General features: G+C 31.4%; 1 protein-coding gene across 1 annotated transcript in view; it reads right to left on the bottom strand.

Moving 5' to 3' along the window:
• Positions 1–5,097: 5,097 nt before the first annotated feature.
• Positions 5,098–10,948, bottom strand: part of LOC134692584 (general transcription factor 3C polypeptide 3-like) — a 48,583-nt gene continuing 42,732 nt past the window's right edge. The window contains exon 27 of the mRNA XM_063553045.1: positions 5,098–5,333. The gene's annotated coding sequence lies outside the window, so the exon portion shown is untranslated. The remainder of the gene's footprint in view (positions 5,334–10,948) is intronic.

The following is a 10,948-nucleotide window of genomic DNA, read 5'->3' as shown; positions in this document are numbered from 1 at the left end:
GTACATGTCCAACTGGCAGGTGTCTTCTGACTTTGATCTCATTTTCAGGGTTCAGTGGTCAATGTTAAGTTTTAAGATTTTTTGGTCTTTTTTTTTCTAATACTATATTGAATAGGTCAACTTTATTTAGTGTCTGGAAATATTTTATGATGTACATACATGTAAGTCTTGCAGATTTTATTTGACCGTAACCTCATTTTCAAGGTTAATATAAACAAGAATGTGTCCATAGTACACGGATGCCCCACTCGCATTATCATTTTCTATGTTCAGTGGACCGTGAAATTGGGGTCAAAAGTCTTAATTTGGCAATTAAATTAGAATGATCATATCAAAGGGAACATGTGTACTAAGTTTGAAATTGATTGGACTTCAACTTCATCACAAACTACCTTGACCAAAAACTTTAACCTGAAACTTGCACTATTATTTTCTATGTTCAGTGGACCGTAAAATTGGGGTCAAAAGTCTAATTTGGCAATTAAATTAGAATGATCATATCAAAGGGAACATGTGTACTAAGTTTGAAGTTGATTGGACTTCAACTTCATCAAAAACTACCTTGACCAAAAACTTTAACCTGAAACTTGCACTATTATTTTCTATGTTCAGTGGACCGTGAAATTGGGGCCAAAAGTCTAATTTGACTATTAAATTAGAAAGATCATATCATAAGGAACATATATACTAAGTTTGAAGTTGATTGGACTTCAACTTCATCAAAAACTACCTTGACCAAAAACTTTAACCTGAAACTTGTACTATTATTTTCTATGTTCAGTGGACCATGAAATTGGGGTCAAAAGTCTAATTTGGCAATTAAATTAGAAAGATCATATCATAGGGAACATGAGTTCTAAGCTTGAAGTTGATTGGACTTCAACTTCATCAAAAACTACCTTGACCAAAAACTTTAACCTGAACGAACGGACGGAAGGACAGACGGAAGGACGGACAGAAGGACGGATGGAAGGACGGACGGAAGGACGGACGGAAGGACGGAAGGAAGGACGCACAGACCAGAAAACATAATGCCCCTCTACTATCGTAGGTGGGGCATAAAAAGAAGATGTGGTATTATTTCCAATGAGACAACTATCCACAAAAGACCAAAATGACACAAACATTAACAATAAGTCTGTTTTTTAGAAACTACCAGTAATAGGTCAACTATATTTAGTGTATTAAATGATTGAAAGGTGTAAATGTACTTTTCGTTTGGTTTAGATGACCTTGACCTCATTTTCTAGGATTATGTTATGTTTGTGTTAAATTTATATTTAGGACTATCACCATAATATCAATAGTTAGTAAAGAAGGCGAGACATTTATGTGTGTTATCCTTGTTATTCAAATAGACTAATATTAACAAGGAACTTTCATAATAATTATGATACAAGGCCAGAACCTCAGTTATGGAAAAAGCTCACATAAGACCTCTTGCTTAATTTAAGCTAAAAAGGAAAAAGATGTGATCTCAAGAAACAAGTTGTTTGTTTTCTTGTATAAAGTCGGGAAAATCTTTAATGGTTCTCTTTTGGCATATCTTTGAGAGTCTACCTCTTCTCAACTTTTTTGGGAATTTTGTGATAAAGAGCTTGGATTGCCCCATTCCATAGGCACCCATCTTTTTTGAAAACTGTCAATTTAGATGTGTAACGGTTTTATTTTGTTGGTTATTTGTGAGATTGACGTCAGGTCTCTTTGATGGAAACACTAGCAAATATATAAAGTAACAGACGCATACTTTCTATGTTAATATGGTATGTTCTTTATGATTTGAATTTCCTTTCCTTATCATTTATTTATGAGATTGCAAAAGTAGCCACTGGCTTTCAGGAAATTCAAAATAACCTAGAAACTAAGACTTACATGAACTCAGAACAGGATAACCCCCCGCCACCACATTACTGTTGTCATATTGAAGTAAGTAAATTTGATTATCTCCCCTTTTTCATGTAAAACTAAAATTATATTCCTGTAAAAGTGTTTTATGTCTCCAAGCTGAAATAACCAGGTCCTCCGCCCAACAGTTGGGGCAAGTATGAACACAACATTCAAGCTTGATACAGCTCTGAATTTGGATTATGATAAAAAAATTTGACATAATATGATCTGAATATACACAATATTGCAGGCCTGTAGCCAGGAATTTCAAAAGGGGGGTTCGTTTCACTCACAAACTCGACTTTAACAGTCACAATTCGAACAGAACGTTGACTTTAACAGTGCTTATTTGTTTTCAAGGGGGGGTTCGTCCGAACCCCCCTGGCTACGGGTATGTATTGTATGTTAAAAGTTTTAGAATTACCTCCCTTACACTGCTTTTAAATTTTCTTAATTGTCAATTGACCATGTTGACCACAAATACCTAGTTTTTCCCCTTTTTTGCCCCTTATTCCGAAACATTTTGACCCATAATCCCCAAAATCAATACTAACCATCCCTTCAAGGTATGGAAACTTGTGGTTAAATTTCAGAGAGATTCATTCACTTAAACATAAGTTATTGTTTGAAAACTACAAACATTATTATTTTATGCCCCCTTTTTGGCCCCTAATTCCTAAAATATTCAGATAGAAGCTGCTAGAATTATTACAGGATTACGACGTAATTCCTCCAGACAAAAACTTTTATTGAATAAGGTTTAGAAACTCTGGAAAATAGACGTAATAAAAAATAAGCTTATACTTTTCTATAAAATATTAAATGAGATGGAACCTGCATACTTATATGAGTTAGTCCAGCCATATTTTCCCAGACAAACCCCTTATACTTTGAGGAATGAAAATAACACGTTTCACCCGCCTCTTGCTAGAACTAGCTCTTATTTTAATAGTTTAATTTCTTTAATTTCATACGCGCATTTTTAAACCAGTAATGAAACCTTCTATCATTATGGGTAGACTTTACATAGATAAATTCAGCCGTATAAGAAAAGCAAAATGAGAATGTTAAATTAATGTATGCCTTTTTGTGCTTCTTTGTTACATTTGTTGTTTATGTAGAGATATTAAGATGATAACACAATATTAACTGTTGTACCCCTATTTTTGACATTTTTACTCTTTGAGTATGTTTGTTTTGTTCATGCATCGTTGACAATTTAATGGAATTTGATGCGACTGTCATATAAGTGAGAGGTTTAGCTAGCTATAAAACCAGGTTCAATCCACCATTTTCTACATTAGAAAATGCCTGTACCAAGTCAGGTATATGACAGTTGTTACCCATTCGTTTGATGTGTTTGGACTTTTGATTTTGCCTTTTGATTTTTGATTTTCCTTTTTGAATTTTCCTCAGAGTTCGGTATTTTTGTGTTTTTACTTTTTTCTATAAGACTTTGGTATAGTCTTTCTTTGAGTTTACAAAAATCACCAAGTTTGGGTATATTTAGAAGTGGACTTGAGAAGTTTTATATAGAATAAAATAATTTTTAACAATTTCAGTTGCTGTTTATTATACATATATATATATATATCTATTGAACAAAATATAATAAACAAAAACATGTTATAACTCTACTCTTCTACTAAGTTTTACTTTATACAAAAGTATAAATAGTATCAGACAAAATAATATTTTACATCAAGATCACAAACTTGATCTTTAAACAATTGGTAAACCAATTTGCCCTTTTGCTATAGCAAATATCCATTTATACACTATTTTAGTATAATTTTGAGGGTTTTGATTTGATAATTAATCTGCCCCATCGAGTTGCATCCTTATTATGTGTTGAAAATTACAAATTTTATCAACAGAAAATTAATTGTTCTGTAATTTAAAAATCAGGACAAATGCAAAGATAGTGACTTAAAAGTTCAAAATTGAATGTAAAAAAAATAAATATAAATGATATGACTTTTATTTTTTGTTATAAAATATTAAAAAAAGAAGAAAACAAACACCCTTCAATCGCCTGTTCTAAACTAAATAAAATTTACACTTAAGTTTTATCTAAACACATAAAGACCCAAAACTTTTTATTTTACTTTGAGCTAACCTGTATCAACATTTTGATTATGTCTCATGATCTAAAACACTACTATTTTGTACATTACTAATCCTACACATTAATATCCTTCACATTTATGGACTGATCAGCAGATGGATTTGTCAATACTTGTTCTGTATGAATTATACATTGCTCCTCCTCCTCTTCTTGTTCAAGCAAAGAATTATCGCCATCACCATCGTCAACATTACTAAGCTTGGTAAACTGCCGTAATTCACTGCACAAACTTTGTGTTGAATTTAGATTCGATGTTTTACACTTTGATTCTTTTTCTGCCTGATCATTGTCATTATTGGTCAATTTTGTATATGGCATTGACTTTAAGACATTACTCATATTTTGAGTATTCTTAAATTGCGGTGTTTGAAACTTATCTCGTGTGACAAATTCATAATAGTAATTGTCATACTCTGCTTCTTGTCTCTCTCTTCTGATATACTTCACCATTAATATAATTATACTTAAAGCATAGAACATAAGAACAGTTATTATATAAAACAATGGATCGTTTGACCAGTGAAGTAAAGTTGTTCCATTCCGTGTATTACACTGATAGTCTGTTTGTGATAGAACTGGTTTTGTACTCATTTCTCCTGTTACAAAATCTGTTGTATTTTTCATTGCTGAATGACTAGTATTTATCAACACTGTGGAATACATGTTATCTTTATAACAAGTTGAATACACATTCACTATCGTAAATACAATTCAGATAACTAAAGCTTGCATCTATAACACATCTCTTGATCAATTGAGCTATGATTGTTAAAGTATAGTCCTTTATCTCCTATATCTGTGGATCTTCTGAGCCAAGTTTTTAACAGCATACATTTTTCCATTATCCATAGAGATTTTTTTTTTTTTAAACTTATAACCTTCCTCAGACTGACAGTCTCATTACTTTCAGAGCATTTGCATAAATGAGTTAAACAATCACAGTCGATTAGGACAACAAATACCATAGGAATACTTCAATCATTTTGTTTATGTAAATATTCCAAATTCATATGTAATCCAGAAGACTGTCAAATCAATACATGTCCATGTTTTGCCTTATTTGTATCAAAACCTGTAGAACCCTGAGTTCATATTGCACTGCCTAGGATGGATGTTTGCCATTACAGAGTATCATTCGAAGACCTTCACAACCAGTTATCCTTTTGAAAGAAATCCAATTACTTAAGATGGTAATAAATTGGCCAGAGGTTGTCAATAAGATTGTTTCTGTGTAATGATACGGATACGCTTATCTTTTATCAGTTCAGTTAATTAAAATGTTCCACCATCCTTGTGGTAATTCTGTAACCAATGTAATCTGAAAAACACAATTACCATTTAATAAAGATGATGATTACTTCGGCTGACATCATTCCTGACAAACATTGACAATAGCATATCATCAGTAAGGAATTATACATACCAATTACAGTTAAAGCTTAGAAAACTAATTATACATGTATACCAATTATAGGTAAAGCTAGGAGCTAAATACATACTGTGGATTATTACTTTTGTTGTTACCAATTTCTTTAGATTAAGGAACATTTTTATTTTCTTGGATATTTCGATTTCTTGGGGTCAACAAATTAGTATATTTATCATGGTTACATTTCTGGTTCACCTTCAACATCTTTATTTTCTTTGATATTTCTATTTCTGGGGATCAACAAGTTAGTATATTTATCATGGTTACATTTCTGGTTAACCTTCAACAATTAAATCCATGAAAAATGATATAATAATAAACCACAGTCATATTATGTTACAAGTTTTGTCGCTAAGAGTCAGATGAATTAACTAATGTTCATCATACTGAAGTAGGATGAATATATCAAAGCTTTGATAATCAGTATCCATATATATTTAATGACGAAGACATTTTCTAACCAAATGAAAAGATTCCATATATAAACAGACCTGTAAAAATCAATTATATCTCTAAACAACAATGAAGGTTTCAAATGGCACCGTTCTTTAAATTCAAATTTATAAAATATATAAGTATGTATAAATAGGTATACATTTTGTAAGTTAAAATTATTTTATCAAAATTTATTCATACTTTTAAGTGAATGTGTTGTCAATGCATACAATTGAAGATTATATGGATTATAGAAATGATCTAAAAATTATAAATAATAGACAGCAGTAAAAAAATTATGAACTCCCTCCCCCTTTTTCATTAGACAAACTTATAATCAGTTCCTATTACCTATACCTGAAGAAATGTTAAGATCATGACATTAAAGCAAAGAAACAGACTTTGATACTCAATTTGTTTTTTTTTAATAATTATGTACTTTAAAGAGGAATATGAGTGTTATATATTAAACATGAAGAATATTCTCTTTGTACAATGAAAATAAAAAATAACTCAATTAACTTTAAAAAGTGATCTTAAAACAAATATTCAACTTACTTATCAATTAAAGTAACCCAATTTTAACTCCCAAAATACCTGAGCCTCACAAATCAGTTAAATAAACCTGATGCTACTGTTTAATCTTTACTGCAGAGATTCTTTTATTTCTTATAAACTTAATGCACCTGTGTAAAATATAATTATCTCAATACACATAAACTATTGCCAATACACATCCTTATCTGTAGAGCATCTGTTGTAGTCTTAAGATGTTCTATCAAGAAATCATTTTACCACAATTAAACTTAATTACTTAATAATTTGTTTTAAGCTTTCAGATTTATAGTAATTAATTTCCTTTCCATCAAGATAAAGAAATAATTACGACCATAAGACAGACATACATATATACTATTATTAAAACAAATTTTGATTCCTATAAAATGAGTCATTACAATATTTTACTAAACTTTTTTTTTAAATTTTCACAGCAAACTTTTACCAAAACATGATTACAAAGACAAAAGGGGGATTTTAAACCTGTCAGCTTTGAGACATACTAAAATACACTAAAGGATGATTTAGGTCAAGCTTGGTTTCATTTGGCCCAGTAGTTTTAGAGGTGAAGATTATGGAAAAGTTAACGGACGACGACAGAAAACAGCGGACGCCAAGTGATGAGAAAAGCCTACTGGCCTTTTAAGTCCAGGTGAGCTAAAAAAAACTAGAGGCTCTAAAGAGCCTGTGTCGCTCACCTTGGTCTATGTGAATATTAAACAAAGGAAGCAGATAGATTCATGACAAAATTGTGTTTTGGTGATGGTGATATGTTTGTTCATCTTACTTTACTGAACATTCTTGCTGCTTACAATTATCACCATCTATAATGAACTTCTGTGGAAAATTACCGGTAGTAAAAATTTACAAATTTTATGAAAATTGTTTAAAATTGACTATAAAGGACAATAACTCCTTAGGGGGTCAATTGACCATTTTGGTCATGTTGACTTATTTGTAAATCTTACTTTGCTTAACATTATTGCTGTTTACAGTTTATCTCTATCTATAATAATATTCAAGATAATAACCAAAAACAACAAAACTTCCTTAAAATTACCAATTCAGGGACAGCAACCCAACAAAGGGTTCTCTGATTCATCTGAAAATTTCAGGGAAGATAGATCTTGACCTGATAAACAATTTTACCCCCATGTCAGATTTGCTCTAAATGCTTTGGTTTTTGAGTTATAAGCCAAAAGCTGCATTTCACCCCTATGTTCTATTTTTAGCCATCTTGGATGGTTTGGCGGGTCACGTCACACATTTTTAAAACTAGATACCCCAGAGATGATTGTGGCCAAGTTTGGATTAATTTGGCCCAGCAGTTTCAGAGAAGATTTTTGTAAAAGATATTTAAAATTTACCAAAAATGGTAAAACATTGACTTGAAAGGGCAATAATTAAGGGGTCGACTGACCATTTTGATCATGTTGACTTATTTGTAAATCTTACTTTGCTGAACAGTATTGCTATTTACAGTTAATCTCTATCTATAATAATATTCAAGATAATAACCAAAAATAGCAAAATTTCCTTAAAATTACCAATTCAGGGGCAGCAACCCAACAAAGGGTTCTCTGATTCATCTGAAAATTTCAGGGAAGATAGATCTTGACCTAATAAACAATTTTACCCCATGTCAGATTTGCTCTAAATGCTTTGGTTTTTGAGTTATAAGCCAAAAACTGCATTTTACCCCTATGTTCTATTTTTAGCCATGGCGGCCATCTTGGTTGGTTGGCCGGGTCACGCAACACATTTTTTTAAACTAGATTCCCCAATGATGATTGTGGCCAAGTTTGGTTTAATTTGGCTCTGTAGTTTGAGAGGAGAAGATTTTTGTAAAAGTTAACGACGACGACGATGGATGACGCAGGATGCCGAACACCGGACGCCAAGTGATGAGAAAAGCTCACTTGGCCCTTCGGGTTAGGTGAGCTGAAAAAGGCAGAAAACAGATTTTTGAGTGAATTTTCTGAGTCCAAGACCATAACTTTGCTCAAAAGCATCAGACCAGAACAAAATTTGAACTTGATCTGTAACTTTTCATGATTAATCAATATACCAAATATTAAATCAATATCTTCAAGCATGAGGAAAAAAGTGGAAAATTGCTTTGCTGGACTGTCAGAAGGACAGACAGACAAACAAACTGATGGAGTGCAAACCTAAAGTCCCCTTGGACTTCATTGGTAGGGGACTACAATATATCCCCTGTTAAGATCATAAATAAACATAATACCTCAACAATCATAGAAAATTATTTTCAAAATATTCGAATGTTAACAGTACATTAAAAGTAGAAATCTCAACTTATTCCAATCAATCAAAATATTGCAACAGACTAGACATTTAAATGTGTTCCCTATAGTAAACCCTTATCAAATATAGTTTCATTATTAAATAATACGATTAAAACAGCCCTAATACGGATAAATCGGCATGTGCAATACTGATAACGTTCCACTGTCGATATAAATCAAGAGCTCATATTGCTTTTCGAACAGGGCCAATACAGATAAAAGCTGTATTGGCCCATGTGGCTCATACAGGACGTTTACTTCCGGTTTCAATTTTCCAACGCCATTACTTTAAATAACTTTGGGGGTACATTTGTGTAATCATAAAATAAAAAGGTTAAATGATGTGCAATGTTTTTTAACGTCTTGCAGTCTTGAAACGGAAATAATTCACAGCCTTTTCGAGTACGACTTTCTATTATTGAGGTAGCAATAAACAGTTAGGAAAAAATATTAAAATTTGCTCTCATAAATTTTACCATCCCCTTTTCATTGCTTTCTTGCAATACTAATCTTACTGTTTGTGTCATTTATGTGCATATGTATGTAATCAGAATCTTTCATAGATTTTATATCCAGTATATAAAATGGTAAAATATAATTTCTTTTGGGTGTATCCATGGCAACAATCTGCACTTATTTGCTATAAAATATTGCAAAAAGGGGGGTAAAGATGTCACATATTTCCCCAAAATATGACTAAAAGTAGAATTTCAATCGCTTGAAGTAATACCTTTTCTGAAACTGTGTACATATATCATTCAGTAGATCCAATGAAAATCATATGTCTTTCATCTCATTTTTTTGTAAAATTGCGTCAAAAACTTCGTGTAGAAAAAAACTGTTTGTAAACATTACATTAATTTCTGGACCAATGGCCGGTCAAGCTATGAAAATACGGATTGTCAAACAGAAAATAGCCCATAAAACATGTTAAAAACAATCTTGATGCCCTTATAAACCATCTTTGAAGGCTAAATTAGTACTCAGCTGTCTAAAAAGGAATTTTATTACACAATAACTTTCCTATTTGAAAAATCCACAGGGGCCATAATGCGAAACTAAACTCCTAACTGTGTATTGCTACCTTAATAGTAAATATTTTTTTCCAATTCTCCCTTTTTACTAATTTTCTGTGTTCTGCTAGCTTAAACGAGTAAAATGGCCTTTTATTTTTGAAAATTGGTTGAGTAATGAATATTTTATGAAGGTTAGCAGTTGACACTGAAACGCGACAAAACTTGATTTAAAGAAAAATGCCAAGTCAAAGTGTAAAATCTTGTTTTAACCTCAATTGTTGGCTAAATCTTTAAAGCTATTCCTTTTTGTCAGTTTTTTTAGTTGAACATCTTCATAAGATATTTGATGATGCAAAATTGTACATAATTTAGCAATTTCAAGCATGAAAATATTAATCTTTATGTTTATTGCATACCAAAGACTTGATTAAAAAACTTGGTAGTAGGGAATTAATTTCCTACATCTGATTCAACTATATATTTAATATATGCAAAAATGTAACATGAAATCTTGATAAAAATAATAATTTGATATATTCGCAAGAAAAAAACAAACGCGTTCACTTCTTAGGCTACTACATGCACCCCAATCCTTCAGAAGCAACAGTTAAGCGGATAGAGTACAAATATAAGCCGTGTGTCAAAATGTCTAATTTTGGTTGCTAAGGACTGTAAACAATAAAATTGACATGTATTGTCATTCTTAAAGACTTAATTCCCTCAGAAGTTGATTTAGAATCTAAATATCAATAGATTTGTGGTATGAAAAGTCTTAAATTATACAATTCTGAGCTTGGTAAGTATGCCATAAGGTAGCAATAAACAGTTAGGAAAAAATATTAAAATTTGCTCTCATAAATTTTACCATCCCCTTTTCATTGCTTTCTTGCAATACTAATCTTACTGTTTGTGTCATATATGTGCATATGTATGTAATCAGAAACTTTCATAGATTTTATATCCAGTATATAAAATGGTAAAATATAATTTCTTTTGGGTGTATCCATGGCAACAATCTGCACTTATTTGCTATAAAATATTGCAAAAAGGGGGGAAAAGATGTCACATATTTCCCCAAAATATGACTAAAAGTAGAATTTCAATCGCTTAAAAGAAAAAGTAATACCTTTTCTGAAACTGTGTACATATATCATTCAGTAGATCCAATGAAAATCATATGTCTTTCATC

Source organism: Mytilus trossulus, chromosome 1, assembly GCF_036588685.1.
Source record: "Mytilus trossulus isolate FHL-02 chromosome 1, PNRI_Mtr1.1.1.hap1, whole genome shotgun sequence".
Lineage (NCBI taxonomy): Eukaryota > Metazoa > Mollusca > Bivalvia > Mytilida > Mytilidae > Mytilus > Mytilus trossulus.
Note: the sequence above shows the minus strand (reverse complement) of the source record. Positions and strands in the feature narration are given on the sequence as shown.